The sequence below is a fragment of the Eublepharis macularius genome, chromosome 1 (genome assembly GCF_028583425.1).
Source record: "Eublepharis macularius isolate TG4126 chromosome 1, MPM_Emac_v1.0, whole genome shotgun sequence".
In the NCBI taxonomy this organism is placed as follows: Eukaryota; Metazoa; Chordata; class Lepidosauria; order Squamata; family Eublepharidae; genus Eublepharis; species Eublepharis macularius.
This window is the reverse complement of record NC_072790.1, coordinates 190,745,932-190,770,846: the sequence shown is the minus strand read 5'-3', so window position 1 is coordinate 190,770,846 and position 24,915 is coordinate 190,745,932. Positions and strand designations below refer to the sequence as shown.

The 24,915-nt window shown below is 41.5% G+C and overlaps 1 protein-coding gene across 2 annotated transcripts in view; it reads right to left on the bottom strand.

Annotated features, from left to right (window-relative positions):
• Window positions 1-24,650, bottom strand: part of PTPN14 (protein tyrosine phosphatase non-receptor type 14) — a 203,282-nt gene extending 178,632 nt beyond the window's left edge. For both annotated transcript variants that reach the window (XM_054981497.1, XM_054981505.1), the window contains exon 1: window positions 24,300-24,650. The gene's annotated coding sequence lies outside the window, so the exon portion shown is untranslated. The remainder of the gene's footprint in view (window positions 1-24,299) is intronic.
• Between the last annotated feature and the right edge of the window lie 265 nt (window positions 24,651-24,915).

Here is a 24,915-nt window from a genome sequence, read left to right as displayed (position 1 = left end):
AGGGTGGGTGCCAGGATCCCAGTCCCCCACTGGGGGGACATAAGCAGCCTGGCACCCTATGGGTAGCTATGATGTTAGTCTGTCTGTAGCAGTGGAAAAGAGCAAGAGTCCAGTAGCACCTATAAGACTAACAAAATTGGCGGTAGGATATGAGCTTTTGGGAGACCCAGCTCACTTCTTCAGATATTTATCATACTCACTAGATAGTCCAGCATAATCTCCATACTATAGGGAAAATTAGGATTCAAAGAAAATGTCATGTTATTTTTGTAACACTACTGAGACAGTAACTTTGCTTGAATTAAATATAGAACAAATACTTAACTAAGATTTATCCTGGCTCCTAGGTCAAGAATTGTTTGTGCCTGAGTTTGAATGCCTTATGTAGGCACACTACTCATACCAGGTTTGATTCCCCACTCCTCCACTTGAAGCCAGCTGGATGACCTTGGGTCAGTCACAACTCTCAGCCCCCAACCACCTCACAGGGTGATTGTTGTGGGGATAATAGTAACTTTGCAAGCCGTTCAGAGTGAGTGTTAAGTTGTCCTGAAGGGCAGTATATAAATCATATACTACTACTACTACTACTACTACTACTACTACTACTACTACTACTACTACGTGAAGCTGTTCTTGTTCCCATTCTCATATAAAGCCTGCTTACATTGAGGTCTTCTAAATCAGACTCATAAAGAGACTACATCTTTTGTTCCCTACGAAACCACTGGAATATGTTTATTCACTGAAATCCCCAAATATTTTCACAATATTTTTATAGATTACATGTGTAGAGTTGCCTACATCCCTGTGAGTTCTAGAAATCTCCCAGAATTATAACTCCAGACCACAGAGATCAAAATAGCTACTTTGTCCAGGGCAAGTAGAGAAAAACTGGATCACTATACCCCAATCAAGACAGGAAACCTCACCCAACCCCAAGTTCCCATTGCTCACTGACACTTGGTGCCACAGTAGGGAGAAAATTTAAAAAGCCACGGGTGTCACATACACCATTATGTCACTTCTTGGAAAACCTGGAAGCGACAATAGGTAGCTCAAATAACCACCATAGAGTTTCTGGCAATTCCTAGAACTACCTACTGTCACTTCCAGGTTTCTCCCAGATTAGAGATGGGCACGAACTGAAATACGAACCAAAGTTCATGATGAACCTTGTCGGTTCGTGGTTCGTAAACCAGCAGTTCATCAGAGCCCATTTCTAACGAACTGCCACGAACTTTAGGCTGGTTCATTTGGTTCATTTTTGGTTCGTCACTGCAGACAGCCTGGTGCTGATCAATCAGTTTCCTCGGCAATAGGGGATGGACTTCCTGCAGACCTGCTGACCCGAAAGTGGCCTTCTGCTGGTCCAGAAGTGGCCTTCTGCTGACCTGGATGTGACATTTTCACTAACCAAATGAACCAGTTCGCGAACTGGAGCAGGTTCGTGAAAGTTCATAGTTCGTGAAATACGAAGAACCACAAACCGCACGGTTCGGGTTTTTTTCTGGTTCGTGCCCATCTCTATCCCAGATATAACTTCATCATGCACACATTGCGAGATCCCTACCATGACCCTGCCCCAACCCTCCTGTCAGCTGCCAGGCTTGGCCTGCCAACAGTAGCTCTATGACATTAAACCCTATTGAGGTTTCCCTTCCTATCTCCCCTCCCCAGGTGCCATTTTCCAAATCTTAAGGAATTCCCCTACCCAGAGCTGGCCACCCTGCAAGTCACTGTACAAACTGAAACTTTCCTTCTGAACCAAGACAAGCACTGGTAGTCTAGAATACTCAGAAAAAGTGTGAATTGGGAACCTACTGAATTCTTTGTAGGACAAGCAAGCTATTTAAATAATTTTAATAATATGCAGATGCATTACATAATTTTAAAAAATACATACATATGGGAATTAAAGTGTGTTACTCACAAGCATACATTAACTCAGAATTGCTCTATATGCTTTGGCTCTAGCCCATCATGAGGAGGGCAATGTGCCAGCATTTCCTAGAGAAACCAGCTGGAATGTGGCTGAGAACATGTGCTGGATGGCTAGAGGATCAGGTTTCCTCTCTTCTAGTACTGGGGTGGTCAGTGTTCTACTAGTATATCTCCACACAACTATCAGCAGTTCCTATAACAGCAGCAGGATGCTGGGGATGGGATTTCCTTCCTATTTCTCTGGATGGATTTCAGGCTGCTTGCCCTTGCTATCAAAGTTGTATGGAGAGAAGAAAGGAAAGGCTTGGGGCAGAGGGAAGCAGGGAATGAGAGAAAACTATCTACCTTTAAAGTATGTCAGGTATAAGGGAAAGCAAAAATACATGGGTTCCCTAAATAATGAAGCAGCCATGTTGTGCTTATGATGCTAATGTGTGAGAAAAAGGGCATGCAGGAAGAGGCTGAAGCCAGAGTTCTCCACCCCCACAGGAGAATTTTGAGAAAATTTCTAAAAACCCAAGGATTTCAAACTGCTAGAGTGGTACAGCGATTAGACTAGAATCTAGAAGACTCAGGTTTGAATCCCCACTCTACCATGGAATCTTGCTGGATGACCTTGGGCCACTCACAAACTCTCAGCTTAACCTTCCTCACAGGGTTCTGATGAGGATAAAGCGGAGGAAGAAATTGTGTAAGCCACTTTGAGGCCTCATTAGGGAGAATGGCAAGGTATAAATAAATACTGGTATATGAAGCACTACAAAAAGTACTAAAGCATCCTGGGGATCCTACAATGTAAAAATCATGGTAGACAGAAAAAAGCAATTACCAGAGGTGGAGAAGGCTGAGAATAGTCAACTTACAAATGAGAATCTGAAAAGAATTGCAGGGGAAAGTAAGGAGGGTGAAAGGACCTTAATTACACCCTCAGCCCTCTTCATTTCCCCTAGAACCATCAATTGTTGGAAGGGGGGTGGAGATTTGGACTTGGGCCCCTCCCTCTATCCTGAAGAGACTGTGGGAAGAAAAAGACAGAACAAGCCTCAAAAGGATGCACTGCCTTGAAGTACAACCCTTCCCTTACAGTGCTCCCCCACTTGCTTTGAAGAGACAGGGGAAGGTAAGAGAGAATTGGGTAGCTCTTTGTACGAGCTGAGTAGCAACCTGGTCCCAGCCCTCCTCTTCATACATGAGAGTTATACTGTACACAATATACCAATTTACTATACACAATATACAAAAATTATTTCTAGATAAATAAAATACTCTAATACCTGAATTAAACTTCACTAAGCTTTTAAAAGCAGACCTACAGGCTCTTTTTTGTAGACCAGCTTCTTGTGAGTATTAGAAGAACTAGAAAAGAGAGATGATAGACTGACCTTGGAAGGAGCTTTTTTTCCAAGGCACTTGCAATGATGAAGTGGCGCTGTTATTAACTTGCAAAGGGCCTCTTGATTTATAAACTATGGCCACAGTTCCCATTCCTTATCATTTACTCTTTGTGAAGCAATGGCCACATCTGTCTCCACAGATGTGAACCCATACAAATGAGGCATATGGGCTTAAGCTGGCATTAGTTTGTGCTCAGGAAGAGCTCCTGGCAGGGGAGACTAAATATAAACTGTTCTGCAGGCTGCCCCTCTTAACCCATCGTTGGTTGGCGCCTGGGCACCGTTGAAAACCAGTAGGCTACTTTCTCAGCGGGCCCAAATCCAGCCTAACAGATGGGCAGCCAGGAAGGCATGCCAAAGAACCAGAATGTGCATCTAATTTGATAATTAAGGGCTGTATTCCCCTCCAGACACCCTGAAATGGAAGGCCACACATCGTTTCTGGGCATATAGTTGGGAGTGCAGCCCTCTAGTTCAAAGCTGAGCTAAATTTCAAAATTAAAGAAAAATAAGCTGTTCATTGGCCACTGAGGATAAATTACAAGAATACTGCACTTCAAGAAGGGAAGGAGGAGATGGAACAGGGAAGAGAGGAGCATTAAAACAAGAATACTTGATCCAAAAGCTGATTTCCATCAGAGGCACCAATGGATCTTCGCCAAAAGAGTCCTGTGTTCTCAATGAATTATTATGTTTAATAAAAATACAGACCAAAAACTAATAAACCTTTTACAGACACCTAACTCAGTATGTCGATCCATAAGTCTGTGCCAATGTTGGGTTATAGACAGAAAAGATGCTTCCAGTGGATAGCTATAAAAATATATACAATTTCTGGAAAAAAAAACATTTGATTTTGAAGAACAGAAATATAGAACTATGGATAAAGGGAGCCCCACTGGCTGAAAAGTGATGTTCTGGAATAGTTGGGTTATAAATTAAACTTATGCCCAGTTTGATACTGGTTAGCTGCAAAACTTCCAGTATTTTATCCCCAGTACAGACATGATTTGAATAAGGAGCATGCTACAGACGTATGTTTTCTTTTCCTTGTCAGAGCTAACCATGGTACACTCTTTTGATCTGCACCAATTTCAACACTAACTGTAGTTAACTTCAAAATAAAGAGTTTGCAAAGCAATACCGAAGGGGTATTGCAAACTAGTTAAAACCAGCCACCAGCAGTGTTAACAACTGTGCAGATGTAATATTGTACCATACTTATTTCCAAAGAAGAAAGAAAGATTAAATAGCAAGTTTCACCCCAGCTCAAAAGATAAGCTGTTTCAATATTTTCAAGGAGTTCTATTTTTTAAAAAAAATCATTTTTGTGGGTTCAACAAAGAGTTTGGGGGTGTTGTTGCTAGGAATGCCCTCCTTCAATTACCTCTAGATCAAAAATTGAGTCTCTCCTAGATACGGTTGATCTAACTACCTTCATCCATGCTACTGTAACCATGAGGCCAGATTACTGTAATGCACTCTGTGACAACTTGGAAATTTCAATGCAGTCGCTCAATTGCTGATGGGAGCCAGCAAATTCAGTCAGATTACTAAGATTTTGAAACCTCAGTTCTGTCTGCCAGTCTGTTTCTTAGTTCCATATAAAAAGGGGGTTTTAGCCTTGAAAGCTCTTAAGGGCCCGAGATATTCTTCGTATTTGCAGGTAAGAGCCTCTGCAGGTAAGAGCCCTGGAAAGTGCTACATTCGTCATAGCAGGGACCCCTTACAGACCCAATGCGGAAGGAGGTTAGTATGGTTTCCACCTGTGCACAGGTTTTTTCAGTAGTAGGCCAATCTTTTGAAATGGGTGCCATCCTCGCTATCTTCTAAAAGAAATGTTAAGGCTGGATCTTTAAAAGGACCTTTGGAAACTGATCTGGCTGTTGTGCCAATTTTGAAATCTCTCTCCTTTTTTTAGTGTTAAATTTTAATACAAACCATATTTGGAATCCTTTCTGAGTGCTGCTAGAAAAGCAGTATATACGAAGTAGCAGCTTTTTGGTTTTGGAGGGAACTCTCTCCCATACCAGACAGTTTATATTCGAAAGTAGCTGATACACTGGAAAGGATACACTGGAAATGAGATGCAAACAGATGATTGAGGGACAGTGCCCTCCCTAGAAGTGGTTTGCTCTAGTCCTCTCTACACGACTCCTAAGGGAGGGGCCATGGTTCAGTGGCAGAACATCTGCTTTGCATGAAGAACGTCCCATGTTTAATCCCCGGCATCTCCATTTAAAAAGGGCGCACTAGAAGGCAATGTGAAAGACCTCTGCCTGAGACAATGAAGAGCTGCTGGCAGTCAGAACAGACAAAATTGACCTGATAGGAAAGTGGTCTGACTTGGAATAAGGCAGATTCATGTGACCCAGTTACTGCTGCTATTCTTTCCTTGCTCTGTGGAACTCCACCCCCAATACTCCTAACTCTATCTCTATTTTCTGGACCATCAGCTGTTTCTTATACACACACACACTTATATCCTGCCTTTCCTCCATGGAATGTAAAGCAACATACATGGGGTTTATAGGAAGTTTATGCATTTGAAGTTATTTATTTCTGCTTATACTGTCATTTTGTAACTCTAGCAGTCTAACACAGTGATACTCACTCAGAGCTAAGCTACAAGAGACGAATTACACAATGATGCACATGCAAAAGAAGTCCTAACGTTAGCTGGGAAGGTGAGTTTTAAAAGAGATCGGAAGGCTTTGTCAATTTCCTCTTTGCCTCTTAGAAGGGGAGGTGAAATTGACAGAGCCTTTGGGAGGCAAAGAGGAAATTAACAAACCCTCTGAGCAGCCATCTCCCTGGCTCTGTAGAGAGAGGAAATTGACAAAGCTTTCTGATCTCTTTTAAAACTCAACTTCCTGGCTAACATTGCAACTCCCTTCATGTGCACATCTTCATGTAATTCGTCTCCTGTAGATTAGCTCTCAGATGCTTGGGAGCGACATGTGGCTCTTTGACATGCCTACCCACCTTGCCTGGTAGAACTTCTGGTTGGCAGGTAGTTCCCATCTTGAATCAGCTGCTGCCAGAGGAACAGGTAAGCTGCAAGCCTCCTTGAGGTTCAGCCCCATGGCAGGGATGGAAATAAATGCGGCTTTTTTGGTTGCTTGGAACTGCAAATTCAGCTCTCAGCTCTCCATGAGCCATGGAGTGAGTACTGCTAGTCTAACATGATGTCTTTAGGCACTATCATTTTAAAAAACTGGCATTTCAAGTTATTCTATTACTTCAACTTATGCTTCATCACAGAATTTGAAACCAGAAGATGCTGATACTGTCAGTGCTCAAACAGTTGATTCCCAAAAGCAATGGAGAGAGATTTTCTTCTCAACTACTTTTTTAAAAAAAAAAAATAGAAAATGTGTGGGTAAATCCCTTGAATGTCTTTGAAAATTTCAAACCAGGTTGTTTTCGCAGCACAGGTCTTTGTCTATGAAGCTAGCTCTCTTTGATAGTCTGCCAGGCTGGATGATCTTGTGGGCATAACATAAGGCTTTCTTTTGTTGAAAAAGCTGGCACTGAAGGACTACAATCAAGACAAGCGTGCTCAGGTGCAGAGCTGACATTGGCTGGGTTTCACTGAATTGTCCATTAGGAACATCAAATGGTTTGTTTGTTTTTAAATGAGTTCTTTCAAACTGATCATTTATAAAATAAAAGGGAAAAAATCATTAGAGACTTCAGCTAGTCATTTACCAAAACATCTTCCTTTTTTCTTTAATGTGCACAGATGAATTATCGATGCTTCATAACTAGGAAGGCAATGAAACAGCCTCCATGTGTTGATGTTATGCCCTGCTGAAGTCTAGATAATTAAAGGTATGATCCATACATCTCCTTCCAATAAATGTTCTTATCTCCATGTTAAGGAACAAAGACATTCTAGCACTAGCATGATACACCCAAAGATCAGCACTTCTATTGACATTGCTATATATGGAAATGACCTAAGTTGTAAAGGCAGAAGGCTTGATCATATACATTTTATTGAAGCAAGTTGCTTCGAAAATATTTAGACTGCCTGCAAAAGAAAGAGTATGTCTCAATTTGATCTGAGTAGAAGAAAGTACTTTTCACTGTTCCCAGTTCTATGAAATGAGTCTCATCAATCTAGAAGAAGCTCAGAAATTTGAGCTGCAGTAAACTCAACATGCATTAGAAGGGTAGTTTGCCCAGACATCTAAGAATAATCCATTATTGTTTAACCCAAATGCTTTTGGAACTCCCACTCTCATCAATAGATTTAAGGTAAAAAAAATCTTATTGCAATGGCTTGTGTTTGTGGTCTTGTCACATAGAAATTCACATTTACTTCAAAGCATCATGGGAAAGGAACAGAATGACAAATTTCACAGTGATTGTCAAAGAGTTAATGGCAGCTATTAAGAGGCCGAAGCATTCCAGTGGGACAGGAGGACTTGGCTATTTGTCAGCTCATACCAATTACACCATAACCTGAAAATCCAAAATTACCATTTGCAAGTCTGGCAGAGAAATCCTATATATTCACAATAACACAAGCTAACGGTAATGGCTAAAGCAACAAAGCAGCACAATTTGTGCCTCCACCCCTTGTCAGTTATAGTAACGGATTAATTATCAGTTGGGTGACAACACTAGGTCCCATTTCCGATGCAAAAGGCAAACAAGTATGTACTTACTAAGAGCAAGCATGAATAAGCCATTTTGATATGTCTGAAGTAATGTCAGAAGTAATTTTTTTTTTAGAAAATAACGATTACAACAACAGTGCTAAAAATGCTATAGATGCTAAATGCTAAACATACTTGTTCTGCAACAGTTAAAATGCTTTTAAAGGAATAAAGATCCAACAGAGAGAAAGAAATAAAAAGCAAAGCATAATGAATTATCTGGGGCAGAGGAGAAGGGAAAAAGAGTAATCAGAAGAAAAGCTTAGGCTTAAATTCAAAAATGTCAAGTTCCTCTTCAGAGGAGATGAGCACCCTATCAGAAAAACCAAGACACAGTAATCAGATCTTTGGATATGTTTGCAACTGGAAAGTTAACTGCCTCTGATATTCGCTTCTGGAGTTATGTGCCAAGGAAAACCAAATTCTCTGCTGAGAATATTAATATAACCAGCAGTACTTAAGTAAATGTGCTTATAAATTCAAAAAGCTGTTCAAGTGCATACTATTCTGGGCCTGATATTAGAATTTTAGGAGTTTGCACTACACAGAACAAATGAGGGATGCTCTGGTTTCAAAAAGATACTGCTTTCAGGAAAACATTTTTGCAATCACAGTCCCATAGCCATAAAGCGTAAAGGCCTGTGAAAGCAGTCTCAAGTATCCAGGTTCTCCAAATAACCAAATTCCTCTCCATATTTACATACACCAAGAACAACAAAGCTCTGCCCAGAGTAATGCTTACAGTAAGCAAAGGGCAACCACATAGCAGCCACTGGGGCTGTTGCTCTTATCCAGTCAAAGAACCTCTTCTCCAGTAATTCCCAAGCTGTGTGCACCAAGCACCAGGAAGTATATCACAATGAAGCAAGCCAATGGTGAGAGCCATCACTGAATGACCTCACCTCATAGCCCTGCTGCTCCTTTCAGCATGTACAAAAATAGCAGATATTGCACATTTTCTCTCCATACAGGTACACTAGTATCAGGTGCTTCGAAAAAGTGACCTGCAAACTGTCATTTATTGTAGGGGCTCTCAACCCAGCAGGTTGGGCTCTGCAACCCACTTGAGTGTCCTGATCCCCAAGGTGAAGTCCAATGCATTACAGTAACGAAGCCTAGAAATTGCTATGGCCAGGGTAACAGTGACAAGTTAATTTCTATCCAGGAATGACAACAGCTGACATTCTAACGAAGGCTGGCACACTTGAGTAACGAAAGCAACTTAAACATCTAGTCATAAAACTGTATTTTAAAATATCCCTTAATTTGAAGTCTGTCCCTTTACTGTACCATCTGTCTGGTCTTTCCTGTCTGGTTCTTAAATACTATTAGCTAGAATTAACTGATCCATAACATCATGATCTTATTTGGATTGACTTTATTAGTCCTAACCTGGCCCATCACGGACCAAGCATTCTCTCCCCGCTCCCCTTGCCCCATAAAATATTTCTGTCCATTACAATTTCAGTGTGAACACTAGGATTCTATTTGCAACAAAGTGTGGCTAAGTTCAGACACAACACCAAGTCATAGTTTGACAAATCAGGAACATTCCACACACTTCTATGCTTACTCTTACATCCTTCTTTCTCATATGTGGTTTCATTTGTCTACTTCATAGTTTTTGGTAACCACAGTCTGTCATGGCATCAGATTTGGTAAACTATTGTTAGCGAGTGCCCATCATATCAGTATTGTTATTTGAAACCATGGTATAAAATGGGTTTGCAAACTGTGGTTTGAATTTAGAAACAATCACAGTTTGCCACGATTGGAAAGGTGGCAAATGAAACCAAGAAGTGGAGAAGGGAAAAAGAATATGTGCCAAAGGTTGTAGGGACACACTGATTGCCAACCACAATTTGGAGTTGTGTGAATTAAGCTTGTGTTTTAATAATTCGCCTTTCATTTTACTGGTTGCACACACAACATAAAAATCACCCTTTGCCATCTAACTGCTAGGAAAGAATGTTGTACATTTAATTAAATTAAGATATTTTACTTCACCACTAATTAAAATTGGCACCACTCAAAAAAAATTCAAAATAAAAAGGTTTTTTTTAAAAAAAAGCAACATTACCCTACAGGGCAAGTTCCTTACAAAGGGTTTTCTGAAGATCAAGATGAAAGGGTGGGGAAGGGACTAGACCATCACAGCCCTCACAACTATCCCAAAGCTCTTTGCATCATCTAGGAGGTATATTAAAAATGTTTCTCATTATATAGCACAGAGCAGAAGCAAGATAATGTGAACTAAAGGACAGCAAGGGTCATTTTTCTATTATAACCTGGCTTAAATTTTCAAGCCAGACAAGCATCTAAAATAAATGTTTGTATTATGTACAGAACTTTCAAGTAACCGCATTAGCAGATCTTGAATTCTTGTTATGGATCACAGATCTCTAGTCCAAACAAGAAGCTAAATATATCTGTAAACTATGATTGTCTTGTTAACAAAAGTATTTACCTAACAACAGCACAGGGGGAGGATGGACAGAGGAAGCAATAGCTGGCGAATTTCACTACAGCCAGTGCATTAGGCACTTGAGACTATGCAGCTATTTCAATTGAATTAGATCTTCCTCACTGGCTTTTCTTGGGCCTGTCCAAGAACTTAGCTTAATAACCACAACCACAATCATTTTTCCCACAATACTCCTTAAAAGAGAGGAGTTCTATGATAAAGGCTAATCTCAAAAAACCCTGAAGAATGTAAAGTATTTTTCCTTGTTAAAACACACATACACGCACAGAGCAAGAATGAGTGCAGATGACCTTGCTTTCTTGTAGAGACAGGGTCATCACAGGTTAGAGCCCACCACCCACTGGATAAACCTAGGAATGTCTAAGAGAAGATTGTGCAGTGAAAACAAAATACCTTTCATATTTTTACAGATACCTGTGTCTTCTACATTCTGAAGGATAAAAAACAACTACAGTCTGGCTGCAAGGGAAGGCCCATATCTGAAGAAGGGAGCTTTGGCTTTCAAATACATTCTGAAAATCTTTTTGATCTCTAAGGTGCCACTGGACTCAAATCTTTCTGTTCTGTTACAGACCAACATAGTTACCTACGTGAAAACAAACTAACTTGACTTCCAGCACGGATAGGATTATGTTGCAAAAACCCAGAAAAACATAAAGAAAGTTCTAGAAATGCAAAAAAAAGTTGTGTCTTTTTTCAGACATAGTACAGCAACTTGAATTTACTACTGAATTTTCTAAGTGGGAAATTTAGTAGGAAATTCAAGTTGCTTTTAAGTAGGTGTCCATAAGAAATTTATTCTGGTATCTAGCCTGGATCTATTGCTCAGAAGTTTCGATTCACTACTTTATCCCCTTTTCTTTAAGGACAGACTTAACAACTCATGGGTCTCCAAGACTGCCCAGAGTCACAGTAGATCCCCAGGTCCCCACACCTCTCAGCCCCAGCTCCCCAGCCGTATTGTTGGGATAATAACAACATTGGCTTTGTTCACTGCTCTAAAGGGGGGCACTAATCTGTCTAGAAAAGCAGTATGTAAGTGCAGTTATTATTAAATTAAGATTCCCTCTGGACTTTCTTCACTCTAACCAGATCCAAACTAATAATTAGATGAAAATAAATCACATAATTTTCCCAGGATGACCAAGATTCCCAGAATTTTGTTTGTCTCCCCCGGCACACACACACAGTTCTTAATGGACCCAGTGTCTCTCCTTTTTTCTTCCCAACCTTTCCAGTATTTAAATGTCATCAATTCTTTTACCTCCACAAAACATTATTTCCCAGCATAACTGACACAACAAAGTCTAGTTCTTTTATCACTCGTCTCTTCTGAAATTTACAGACAGCTTCTACGTTGAGCTTAGAGCTCAGAGAAGGGAGCAGCTCCAAGTACAGAGCAAGAAACAAACGAGTGGTACAACGGAAAAAGTAGTTTTATTCCAATATAATGCCCCTATGCATTTCACTGATGCTTCTTCATGAGGGAGGAGTCTGTAAAAAAGTTAATAAAACACATGTCGTTAAAAACAGAACTAAAAAATATTAAAAGACAGTAGATACCGAGTCTGTGTAGAATTGTAAAAATAGATCCAGAATTACGGAACTATAGAATGAACAATTATATTACAGGTGCAATACTAAGATGTTAAAATAGATCTTAAAACTATATTACATATAATACTAAAATAAGAATGAATTTCTTAGGACTGCAATGTTACAAAACCCAATATCCAAAACAACAGTGCCATAAATATCAATTCTTGACGAGGCAGGTGCTAGGCCATACTGTAAACACAATGAAGTATGTTTTACCTAATTATCTCTAATTTTCCATTCTCTTCTATAGCTTTTCCCATAACCACAAATTGACAAGATCTTAAAAGGCAGTTATTTTTAAAAATATGAAAAATGGCACACAGCTTAGTATCTTCTAAAACATTAAAAATGTGAAAAATGGCACATAACTAAGTATCTTCCAAAACATTAAGCTTAGGCCATTTATCACAGATCACGTAACTAAATTGTGCAGAATTTGGGCAAGTATTTTAAAAAAAACATGAAATCTTAAGTAACACAATACTCAACAAGTACCAACAAAGGACTAAAATGAAACTGCGTGCAAAGAAATTACACCATTGCATGCACACTCTTTAAAGATGTAGGGAAAGTACTATGGGAAATGCATGCCGAACGCATGCTGAGAGGTCGATTGCTGGGGACAGCTAATGTGCAGAAGCAGACAGAACAGCCCATCCCTCCTTGAGCCAAGGCTTGCCAGGCCCTTACTGAAATCAACTGCTGGGATCAGAGAGACTCTGGACCAGACCAGTTATGGGCAGCCTAATTATTTAACAGAACAAGCGAAAAGATGGGGGGGGGGGAGATACACAACCAAACTTCTAATATTATTTACTTCATCATCTTTGCTGTCATCTTTCTCATTAAAACATACATATTGTATACAGGGGGAGTAATGGTCAGGGATGGAGGTTCTGCACAATAGTATTCTGCCTCAGATTGCAGGACGTCCCACTAGGATCTGAGAATCTCAGATCTGAATCTCCTGTGCCATGGAAGTTTGCTGGGTGATTGGACCAGTCACACATAGGGTTGCCAGCTCCAGGTTGGGAAATTCCTGGGGGTTGGGAAGTGAAACTGGGAGAAACCTGAAGAAAGTGGGGTTTAGGGAGGGCATGGCATAATTCCATACAGTCCACCCCAAAAGTAGCTATTTTCTCCAGGTGAACTGATCTCTGTGGCCTGGAGACCAGTTGTAATTCCAGGAGATCTCCAGCCACTACCTGAAGGCTGGCTACCCTAGTCATACACGATCAGCTTAACCTACCTCACAGGGTTACTTTCATCTAGAGCCACTTAACTGTTGCCTACTGGTTCTTACAGTGAGCAGAGATTTTTTTTTTACAGTAACAGTGTTTCGGATTCCATTCCCAGAATGATTCACCAAGCTCTCGCCCTCGCTCTCTCTCTCTCTCTCTCTCTCTCTCTCTCTCTCTCTCTCTCTCTCTCTCTCTCTCTCTCTCTCACACACACACACACACACACACACACACACACACACACACACACACACACACACACAATGTACTTGTGCAAAAAGCACTTGAGTCATTTTAGTTGTTTCTTAGAGGCCTAGTTCTGAATGTTTAGTGTTGTTTTCATTTTTTATACATTATGCATTGGTCCTTGATAAGCAACACAGTATTACAGGACTGAAAAAAGCAGGATGTAAATAAATTAAATATTTAAGAGTACAATCAATGCAAAATTAAGCACTTTAAGCTTATACACTTTTTATAAAGTGCTTCACTTTCCTGCTAAAACAATTGTCTCTCTGATTCCAGGTAGGGCTGCCAGCTCCAGGTTGGGAAATTCCTGGAGATTTGGGAGGTGTAGCCTAAAGAGCACAGGGTTTGAGGAGGGGAGGGCCCTCAGGAAGGTATAATGCCATAGAGTCCAAACTCCAAAGCAGTCATTTTCTCCAGAGGAACTGATCTCTATGGGTTGAAGATTGGTTGTAATTCCAGGACATCTCAAGCCACTAACCACCACCTGGACGCTGATATGGATATCGATCTCTCCAGGGAAAAGACATTTCAGAGCTGGAAGTAGCCATCAAGAAATTTCCTCTGAATGTACTCCTTGAAAGGAGGGCACCTCCAAAAAGCAACCAGCTAGTTGAGTAGTAGGTTTACCAATCTCTAGATGGGGCCTGGAGAGCAATCTCTCAGAATTACAACTAACTGATATCCATTCTCTTGGAGAGTATTATGCCCTTCCCTGATCTCCACCTTCCCCAGGCTGCACCCCCAAAGCCTCAGGAATTTCTCAACCTGGAGCTGGCAACAATGCTGAGCAGGCTGAAAGGGGATATAAAGAAAGAGGTGGTATTTAGGCCAAAGTCAGATGTGGAAGAATACAGAAATGTGGCCTCAGAATTTGTCTGCCTTTGCCTCTAGGATCCAGGTTTAATTCAAACAAGAAATATACAGCTCCATGTAGAATACTAATATCATCTCTGAATGATGACAGCTTAGCCAGACCGCACCAGCAAGTACTTGCCAGCCTAGACTTGTATCTGAGCCAAATCTGTCTTTAAGAACACCAGTAACGATTCAAAGATGTGGAAATATATTACAGTTTAGTACAATACACAAGAATGTTAACTTAATCAACTCCTGCCCCACAGCAGAAGGAAAAATGTGACAACATTTGCTTCTGTAATAATGATTGCAAACTTACCCTGACTTCCTGCGAAGTGTGGTTTGCAAATCATAAGCTATATTCATGAACACAGACTCTATTCCCACCTCCTCCACAGGGATTAACCATGGCTTGTATCAAAATAAGCACCAACACAAGCCACATTAACACAAATCAGTTTCCCTCATAAACACGATTTTAAAAATCCATTTCAAACCGTGATTACAACATCGTAATTAATGTTGGGAAAAGAAAGGGGAAATCACTTGGGCAGGGAGGGGGAGTATACATTCACCAGATTACCTTTCAGTTGCTCAACCATGGTTAGTACGTGGCCAGCATTTCTCTTGCTGCTCACTGGCGTCATTGGATTGATATATGCCTTTTATCCATGCTTGGTCAAGACAAGTTATGAACAGCTCTGTTTCACAGGCGTCTGTCCTATATTTAAGCAACAGTAGAAGCACAAAGCATCTGCTGCCAATTAATGGCCAGCTGAGAGGAGTATTGAGACATGTTAACACCAGCTGCTAATTAATTGCTCCCATGAACAGTGTTGCACCTAAACTATTACTGCTACTATAAATGATCGCTGAAAGATGATAGAATCAATGGGTTCCTGGCTTAGAATAGGGTTAGCAGTTACCCTCTGGGGGCAGGATATCTCCCACACCCAGCTCCTGTTGCCTGCTACTGCTGCTCCAAGCAGCCAGTGGGTGGAGGGGGAAAGTTTTTTAAAAATCACTGTCAGTTTGATGGCATTACATCACTTCCAGGGAGAAATCAAAAGTCCTGACATGCCTCTCTAGGGATCGCCAGAAACTCTATTGTAAACCATAGAGTTTCTGGCAATTCCTTGAGAAGTACAGCGTCACATTTCCAGGTTTCTCCCAGACATGACATAATGCTGTCATGTTGACAGCAGTCCCCATGTCCCTGCTCCAGTGACTTCCACAGGCTGCCAGTCGCTGGTTGGTGATCCTAGCTTAAAACATATTACTGCTTTCCACATGAGGATAAGCTTTTGAGGTTTTTCCATTGCTACTATGTCTGCCAGTGCAGCGCAGCAGTAATGGGCTTCTACATAGCATGTTTCCCTGCATTGTACCTGCCCAAGTACCCAACAGCAGCCATACACAGGCCTTTTCCAGGTTTTTTAAAAATAGGCTACTGCTGTATTTGTTATAACAGTCTCTGTCCCAGGTTTGCTGATTTTCCAGCTTTCATTTTTTAAAAAGAAAGTCTCTAGCCTGTCTCATTGCAGAGATATGCCTTTCCCCTTATATCTCTACCATGGAAGGGGATAGAGACTTTTTTCTTTGAAATGAAATGAGAGCTGGGAATTCAGACAATGTAATACATGGATTGTATTACAATATTAAATTGCTGGTAGCAGGGGAGGGGGAAAATGGCCAGCATGGGGACTAGGGGAAGGAAAATGCCTGCCATGTTGGTGGGACCAAGAAAATCTGAACTTCCTGCACATGCAGCATCCATCCAGGCTCCGATGCAATCTTTCCCAAAACTTCACAGGGGAAATCACTTGGGCAGTTTAAAAAAGACTGGAGAAAAGCCATGAAAAACCCAAGAGGTACATGAATGTGCCATGATGCTATAGGGAAGTGGATAAAGAAAACCCATCCCAACAGCATCAACTCCAGGCAAGGTTGCCACGTATCCATCCATAAAGGTATCTCCTGCTGGCAATCCTCTTCCTGCTGCTGCTCCAAGAGATGGCAGGAGAAAAACAAAAACATGCCATCAAGCAAGAGGCAGGAGTCAAAGGGGGGTCAGGGACATGGGGGGCACTATCTGTGATGGTCTCATGTGACTTCTGAGGAAACCCGGAAGTGATATCAGTCCTCTCGAGGAAGCACTGGAAGCTCTATGCTTTTATCATAGAATTTCTGGCAACTCTAAGAGAGGTGTGAAGTGACATCACTATAATAATAATAATAATAATAACATTCGATTTATATACCGCCCTTCAGGACAACTTAATGCCCACTCAGAGCGGTTTACAAAGTGTTATTATTACCCCACAACAATCACCCTGTGAGGTGGGTGGGGCTAAGAGAGCTCAAGAGAACTGTGACTCGCCCAAGGTCACCCAGCTGGCTTTGTGGAGGAGTATGTTGCTGATGGCATCCCCACTGTCCCTGAAGCCTGCCCCCAACTTCTGTTGTTTGCCAAACCGTGCAAAGCAACCTATATCCAGGGCAAATAACTCGTGTGGGAAAACACTTTATTACTCCACCTCCCAAAAAAACCAGCAACACCAAGGTAATGACTGTACTTGTTCTTCAGACAGGTTTAATTCTGCAATCAATTAGTGGCTAAGATGCTATGGATCTTCACAGTTTTCAAGGTATGTATAGATAATTAAATGTGTACTAATTTAATTTTTTTAATTATACAAACTGGGCCAAAAATCTGGTTCACTTAGCTATCTGTGGTTTCTTGACTCAAATCACAGAGCAAGAACATTTATAGTATTTTACTAGCCTACATACTAACTCCAAACATAATTGGATTAGCACTCTTCTAATGCTACAAAATAAAGGCAGTTGCACATTATAACAACTTGCAAACAAAATTCCAGCCCTGATTGTGTAAATATTAGCACTTCTCCTACCATTAGTATGTGGCACACAACTATACACCAAGGCTCACTGGATGAGGAAAACTGCTGGATTATTAATACTTTTTTCCGTGCTTATAAGCAGCAAAAAAAAAAAGGCCTCTGAGCCCTCTTTGTGGGTCTACCACTGCAACTTACTGGCCACTGTGTGACACAGGTTGCTGGAATAGATAGAACACTTGTCTGAGCGCTTCTTATATGATATGATACGGGAGCCAGTTTGGTGTAGTGATTAAGAGCAACGGGACTCCTCACTCCTCCACTTGAAGCCAGCTGGGTGACCTTGAGTCAGTCAGTCAGCTTCTAGGAGCTCTCTCAGCCCCAATCACCTCCCGTGTTTGTTGTTGTGGGGATAATAACATACTTTATAAACCACTCTGAGTGGGTGTTAAGTTGTCCTGAAGGGCAGTATATAAATCGAATGTTGTTGTTAGATGAAGAAGATGATGACATTTGTTTCCACCATATAAAACAGACCTAGGGTTTATCAGCCTCCAAATACTCACAGTTCCTGGGTAGTACACTATATAGGGCCTGTCTTAAAAGATCTAGACCCATTTATAAGACATTCAAATGCACACACACAACTATCTAGGTTTGCAGTTCTCAGCTACAGTGCAGGCAAATGCCAATACTGAGTACTAGAACTCAATGCCCCAGTATTTCATTAAATCACATAGCATCAGAACGAAACAATAAACACTACACTACAAAGTTCTCTTCTAAAGAGAGAGCTTTTTCATCAATTTAAACCTGCCGACATGTCATACAGACAAAAAAACCACTCTTGGAAAATTGTGCTTCCTGTAGCCTGAAGTAACGGAAGGCAGGGGATTGATTGTTCAGCCACGTCACATACAGTCAGTGTGATTATAGCCCGGCCATGCAACCCTGATACACTATCCATTTTTAGTTATTCAGTTATATTGTGCTTCTAAATTGTCAATAAAAATGCATTAAATGTAAAATTTCAACTATTTAGACAACTTGAAACATGATCAACTTTTTTAAGGGTTTCACTAACATTAAGTACGTCTCCTAGTACTGAACATGGTACATAAGTGATCTATGCAGTGAAGAAACAAATGCCTTGCATGACACAACTGTGATTAAGAGTAGTGTTGACATTGACAAATACATCATGAAAATACATTTCATCTATGAATAGGAATAAAAATGCCCATATTGGTATGCAGCAGTCAAGCACTCAAGAATGGAATCAACTGAGGTACTGAACTAAAATGATGCACTGAAAATCCACCACAAATTCAATAGCAATAACAAGATGAATGACAAGTATCCAGTCTCAACCAATTTCTGTGATGATCACAAGGAATGGCTGTGTACCAAAATCAAAAATACAAATGCTGAAACACAGCGATAATACATCAGATGTAGATATAGATATATGAAAAATGCTATAACACTGTGTTTTAAGAATAAAGTGTACATGTTCAAATACAAGTACAGGAAGCTTCTTGGTTAGTGGAGCTTCTCGGATTTGAAATGTTACAGTGTTTCCTAGTTACAAACAGGGCATGCTAAGTGCAATTGGTTATTTAATATGCACAAATGTAAAAGTTCTTCAGTTACCATTATACACATCCTCTGAAGAGAGTTCTCTTCAAAAAAGAGAGATTACCACACTCCTGTTACAATATCTATGTACAGAAATGTTCTAATTGAACATATACATTTTATTATCTATCCATATATAACGTCAGCAATTTATATTGTATGTTTAAATGTATATCAACAAATATAATCCAATGGTTTCCCAGTGCTGCCAAAACCACTCCTTGGAAGTTCGAGAAAAGCACATTCTGTGGTAGAGGAGCTTTAGAACTTTAAGAACCACAATATCCAACTTCCTCAAGGACACTGTTCATATTCAATTCAACAGTTGAAGGATTTTGCAGAACCTTGACAGCCACTGCACACAGCTTCCTCGAGGAACAAATACTGCCAGATGACTATGGCCTCCTCTGCTAGATTGTCCTTGAAAGGAAGATTCATAAAACCATTTTTTCAGTTACTGCAATCACAACATGAATGCTTTGCTGTGAAAGGTTCCTCATGTTTGTCAGACACCTTGATCAAAGCGCTTGTAGCATGTGTAAACAGTAAATAGCCATGGAGAAGTGTATAATGTGGTATTTGCTGATATCACAAATCCAGTCTTACAGCCTGATCTACAATCCTGTTAAGTCCCAGAATGCTAAAGAGCTGCAAGGAACAAATTCCACAATGCAAGACCTCTCATCTTCCAGAGATGACCAAACATAATTCATGGTGTGCACATTGCACAACAAGAAAGAAAGCCCACCACAAACACAGAGCAAACAACTCCATATGGCTTAAGCCAGTGATCCACAAAGTGCTATGGTGCTCACCAATGGGTTTCCTGGCACCCACTTGCAGCCGGAATCCTGAGGGTAAACTCCAAAGGATGCTGAATAGAACAGGGAAGAAAACCAGGGAGCTTCAGGTCACTCTCTACCAGCTGACTGGCTGGTAAATAACTGGGCTCATACCAGGCAGATGCATCACAGCCATACACCTTTGGCTTGGTCATAAACACAGACTTTCTTATGTCTGTGGCCTTGGAAACCTGTCCCTGTGACAACCACCCCCACCCCCAGGAGAAAACCCTCCCCTTTTTATGTAAACTGAAATCACACCCTTCCCTCTTTCCCAGATTCCCTCCACCTCCTTGATTCGGAAGGTGTTTCAGAAGAGCCTAGGAGACATCCCCTTTCTATCTGTAGAGAACAGCCTACATAAAGCAGCTGTCTCCATCATAGGAGGACGCTTAGCATGGGACCTCCAGTATTTTACAACTAGCATAAATTTGCGGTGGTGCCCATTTATTTATTTAGGATATTTCTATGCCACTCTTCAGATTCCTGCTTAAGGTGAGAGCACAGAGAACAGGGCTTGAGAAGCAGATCAACTGGCAGGCTGGATAGTATGAGAGGAGATGATCCTTCACATACCCTGTCCCCATGCCATTTAGTACCTTAAGGGTAAGAACCAGCACTTTGAGTTGTGCCTGGAAACAGAAGGGTAACCACTGCAGATCTTTCAGCCAACCCCTGACAATAGCTGGGCTGCTCTACTCTGGATCAACTGAAGTTTCCAAACGGTTTTCAAAGGCATACCACATAAAACATATTACAATAATTCCTTGGATGTGATCAGAGACTGGACCACCACGGCTAGATCACATTTTCTGAAGGAACAGTTGCAGCTAGCAAACCAGCTGAAGTTGATGAAAGATGTGATATGCCACAGAGGAGATCTGAGCCTCCATCTGTAGAATCCGAGAGCCCCCAAGCTATAAACCATATCCCCAGGGTGGTGCAACCCCCTCCAGGACAGGCTGATCTATAGCCCCCAAGCAGCTTCTCCGATGGCCAACAGCACATCAATCTTGCGTGGATTGTGCACCTGCTACTCTTTTGCAAAATTCTGTACATGACTGCAGAGTCAACAAAATTGGGGACCCCTGGCTTAAGCTAATAAGCCAAATCTCACTCCAAGAGAAGACAAAGAAATCCCAGGCTCAGACTGACCAGGGGAAACTGTTGCCTCATCCTACACCTGGTGTCAATAGCCACATCTTCAGCACCAAGCTGACCAAACACTAACATCCACCAAATCCTCTCAAATAAATATTTTACGGCCACACATTTTCTTGTACCTCCCCCCTACCCACTCCACCTCATGCCTAGCTTATGGACTTCTCCATTTATTTTTTTATTGCAATTACTATTTTATGCTGATTATAATTTTCATGTATGTTGTTTCATGACCATAAGCCACTTTGAGCATACTGTTGGAGAGGTGGGATATAAATATTAAATAAAGTATGTGTCTTATTACTTTAGATCAGAGATAGGCAATCTCTGGCATGCATGTCAAAAAGCAGCATGCCAGACCCTTTTGCTCAGTATTCAAGGCTGGTTCTCCATGCAAGCAACCAAGGTATTGTCAGTGCAACAGGCATGACTGACTGGTGCCTGCCAAACAGCCACTAGCTGGGCCCAAGGGGAGCTCCTAAGGTGCTGACACCATCACTGGGGCTGTGCTTCCTCCCAATGTATCTGGCACAACTCTCAGCTCTCCCCACCCTGTTTTGTTTGCCAGCACATCATGATTTGCACAGGCGAGAGGGGTTGGCAATCAGGTCAAAAGGGGGTTGCATACCTCTAGTTTAGACTGCCAAAGCATGCACTTTTTATTTTATGTTTGTAGAGTGCCTAGGCAACTGTATGCATTTTATAAATAACAGTCCTTTTTTAATGGCTGTCAACTACAATTGTAAGCAGACTTACTACTTCTAACGAACATGTTTAAGGATCAAGGTACTGACTCGTTTATTAATCTATATCCTGCCTTTCTCCCCAGGGGTAACTTACATCCTTCGCCTCTCCATTTTATCCTTACAACAGCCCTATGTGGTAGGTTAGCCTGAGAGTGTGTAACTGGCCCAAGGTCACCCAGTAAGCTTCCATGGTAGAATCAAGATTTGAACCTGGGTCTCCCAAATCTGACCCAACACACTGACCACTTAAGAGCTTTTGATCAACTTGTCAACTTTGATCAACTTTCCCCCAATAAACAAATATTTTTGAATATGTTAATTATTTTCAACATAAGAGGATGAATACTTCTTAAGATGTTATCTGCTGCAATACATGCATAATTTAAAAAAGAAAATGTACTTTTTCCTGCAAATTTAAGTAATTTTAGCCAATTAAAATTCATATAATTAATCAACCTGCACTGTGATCCTAAATATGTTTACTTGGAAGTAAGCTCTGCCAAGTTCACTTAGACTTACTGTAGTCAGAGAGCACAAAATTCCAGCCTAAAATTTCTTGCACCCCCAAATTCCACACTCAGCATCCTCATTCAACAATGACATCAGCAGCATTTGTATGCCTCTTGCAGTTACTTAATACAAACATCCAAGATGGGGGGGGGGGTCAGGAAGAGTCACAAAATGAGAACACTCTGAAAAACAACTGTGTGAAGCAAACACATTCAGATCCTCATACATCATATCTGCAAGGAACCATATCCTAAAGTCATCACGAGTCTGAAACGTAGTGGATAGAATGATCAGTTTGACTGTGGGACACCCCAAAGGCCAGTAATTCACTAGAGGCAGAGCACTATTTCCCAGCTTACGTAGGCTGGCTGGTTCACACATGCTATGTCAGTATTTCATTTGACTACAATGTCAAGTGATGAATCACATGTGGGAAGAGGCCATTACAGAATCAGCATGACTGTAACAGCATTCATCTTTTTTGTCCATAGCACAGGACTCCCGCCGCCCCCAAGAGGCTAATAACTTATAAAAAAGCATTAAAAATATACTCCGGGTTATAAAATTGGCCTCATCAATCACCTCTACCCCCACACACACAAAACTTTCACACAAACAGAGAGACTTCTTGCTTTTCCACGGAGTCAGCTCAAACTTTCAACTGCTGGTTAGCTAGAGTATAATAATTAAATGTAGTGGAGCATGAGATGGTGTGAACCAACCAAATAATAATGAAATAATGATATTGGGAGGGAAAGGCCTCATAAACACATTTTTTTCAAGGTATTGCCCTATCCTACACACCGCCAGAATCCAGTGGGTTGTGCCTGGCAGTATCATCCAGTAAACATTAAGTGGAATTAGTACTGAACCACCTCACATACCCACTGGGAATTACAGGTGGCTCAGGAATGGTGACTGTCTGAGAGCACACACTTCTGTGGGCTCTCATGCCAGTTAGGTTTCCTGGCTGTTCCTTGCATCTGGCTGTACACAGCTGGAAACAGAACACTGGACTAGGTGAACCTTTGGACTAGGACACCACCACTGATGTTCTTAATCTTTTATAAGGCCTGAAAGCCATTTACGTACACAAACAATTTACATACACAAACACTCTCAGTTAGAACTTGCAAAATCCAGTGCGTGAAGCTGCATGTTTTTTAAAAATTCCTGGTTCTGCATGAACTCCTTCAACTGTGCACCCATTACCAGCAATGAAGACATCACAAGATGTGTATATAAGAGAGACACAGAGAAGTTAAGCAATACTTTACAAATATGATTCGTCTTCCTTTCATTATCTGCACCTTTCATTATGTACATTACTCAAGATTGCGCAGAGACAAACTTGTAATCAAAAGGCCCTTCACTAACATTACCCACAGAGTTCAAAAGTAGCAAACCTCATCCCATTTACAATCCTTAGACACACACACTTCTATTTTGTACATACTGTATGTCTAGTGACTCATACTTTCAAAGATAGCTTTGGAAAAACGTTTAAGATTAATGGATTCTGTCCTGTAAAGGAACAGAAGCAGATACCACAGCATTCCTAACTTCTTGTCACACTGTTTGCCAAAGACAAATGACCGGTACAGACTTGACTGGTAGCTAACAAAGAGCAAGAAGGTAAATCCACCCAACAGTGTGGGAGGGTGGCTGAAGTTGAGCAAAGAGTCACTCTACAGTATTCAGAAGCTATGTAGTGAACAGAGAAGTTACACTGTTTACTGGCGTTTAATGAAACCTGAACATAAGTTTTAAAAGTCAGGGTTCCAAAAAGTCCTTCATTTTCAATTCATCCTTTGCACACAAAACCTGCGGTTAACAAGTCTAGACCAAAATTAAGTTACAGAAAACGGATGCACCATCTTGCCTCAAAACCTGCAGGTTAATCGATTCCGCAGTATAGTCAGAGGGCTTTTTAAACGCAAAATAATACACCATAAAATGTTTTATGACAAGCTTGCATTTCGCAGTCGTTAAACGACGCCGCGATGGATCACTACTAACACCGCAAGTGTGCCCGGAATTCAGATTTAGAAACTTCAAGCAACCCCCCCCCCCCCCCGCAAACCCAACTGTTGCAGCTGCGACTTACCTGCTTCATACGGCTTTGGGTCCCCCAAAGGCAACCGCTTCTCCCCAGGCGCAGGGGTCACCGGAATCCCCCTCCCCCCCCTTCGGAAAAAGGGCAGCTCAGGCTTTTGTGCAAAATCCCGAGGAAGCTTGGCCAACGATGGATGAGGCTTCCCGTTTGCAACCAGCGAATCCAAAGCGAAGGGGAAGAAAAGTTTACCCCGGGAGTTCGCTGCAAATATATATATGTGTGTATATATATGTGTATCTATATATATACAGCAGGGTGAGAAGGAAAGCTCGGGAAAAGTGGCGTGTTTTGAGGGGGGGTATTGGAAGGGTGACTCCTCCTCTTCCACCGCCTAAGAAACACACGGGCGTCCCAGCAGCCACTGAGGAAAGTTTGGAGAGAAGGCAGGAAATTCACCCGGGAGAGGGAGGCGGACGGGAGGGTGGGGAAAAAACGCGAGGGAAGCGTTGCCTCGGGTCTCCGGCGAGGAGGGGCTGGGGAGGCGGCGGTGGGGCGATGGGAGGGAGCGCGCGTATGCCTGCGCTTCTCGCAATGCTGAGCGGCTTGGAGGAGCCGCCGCCGACCTCGGAGTCACAGCCCAGGAATGCCAAGAATGCGGAGCGGCCGC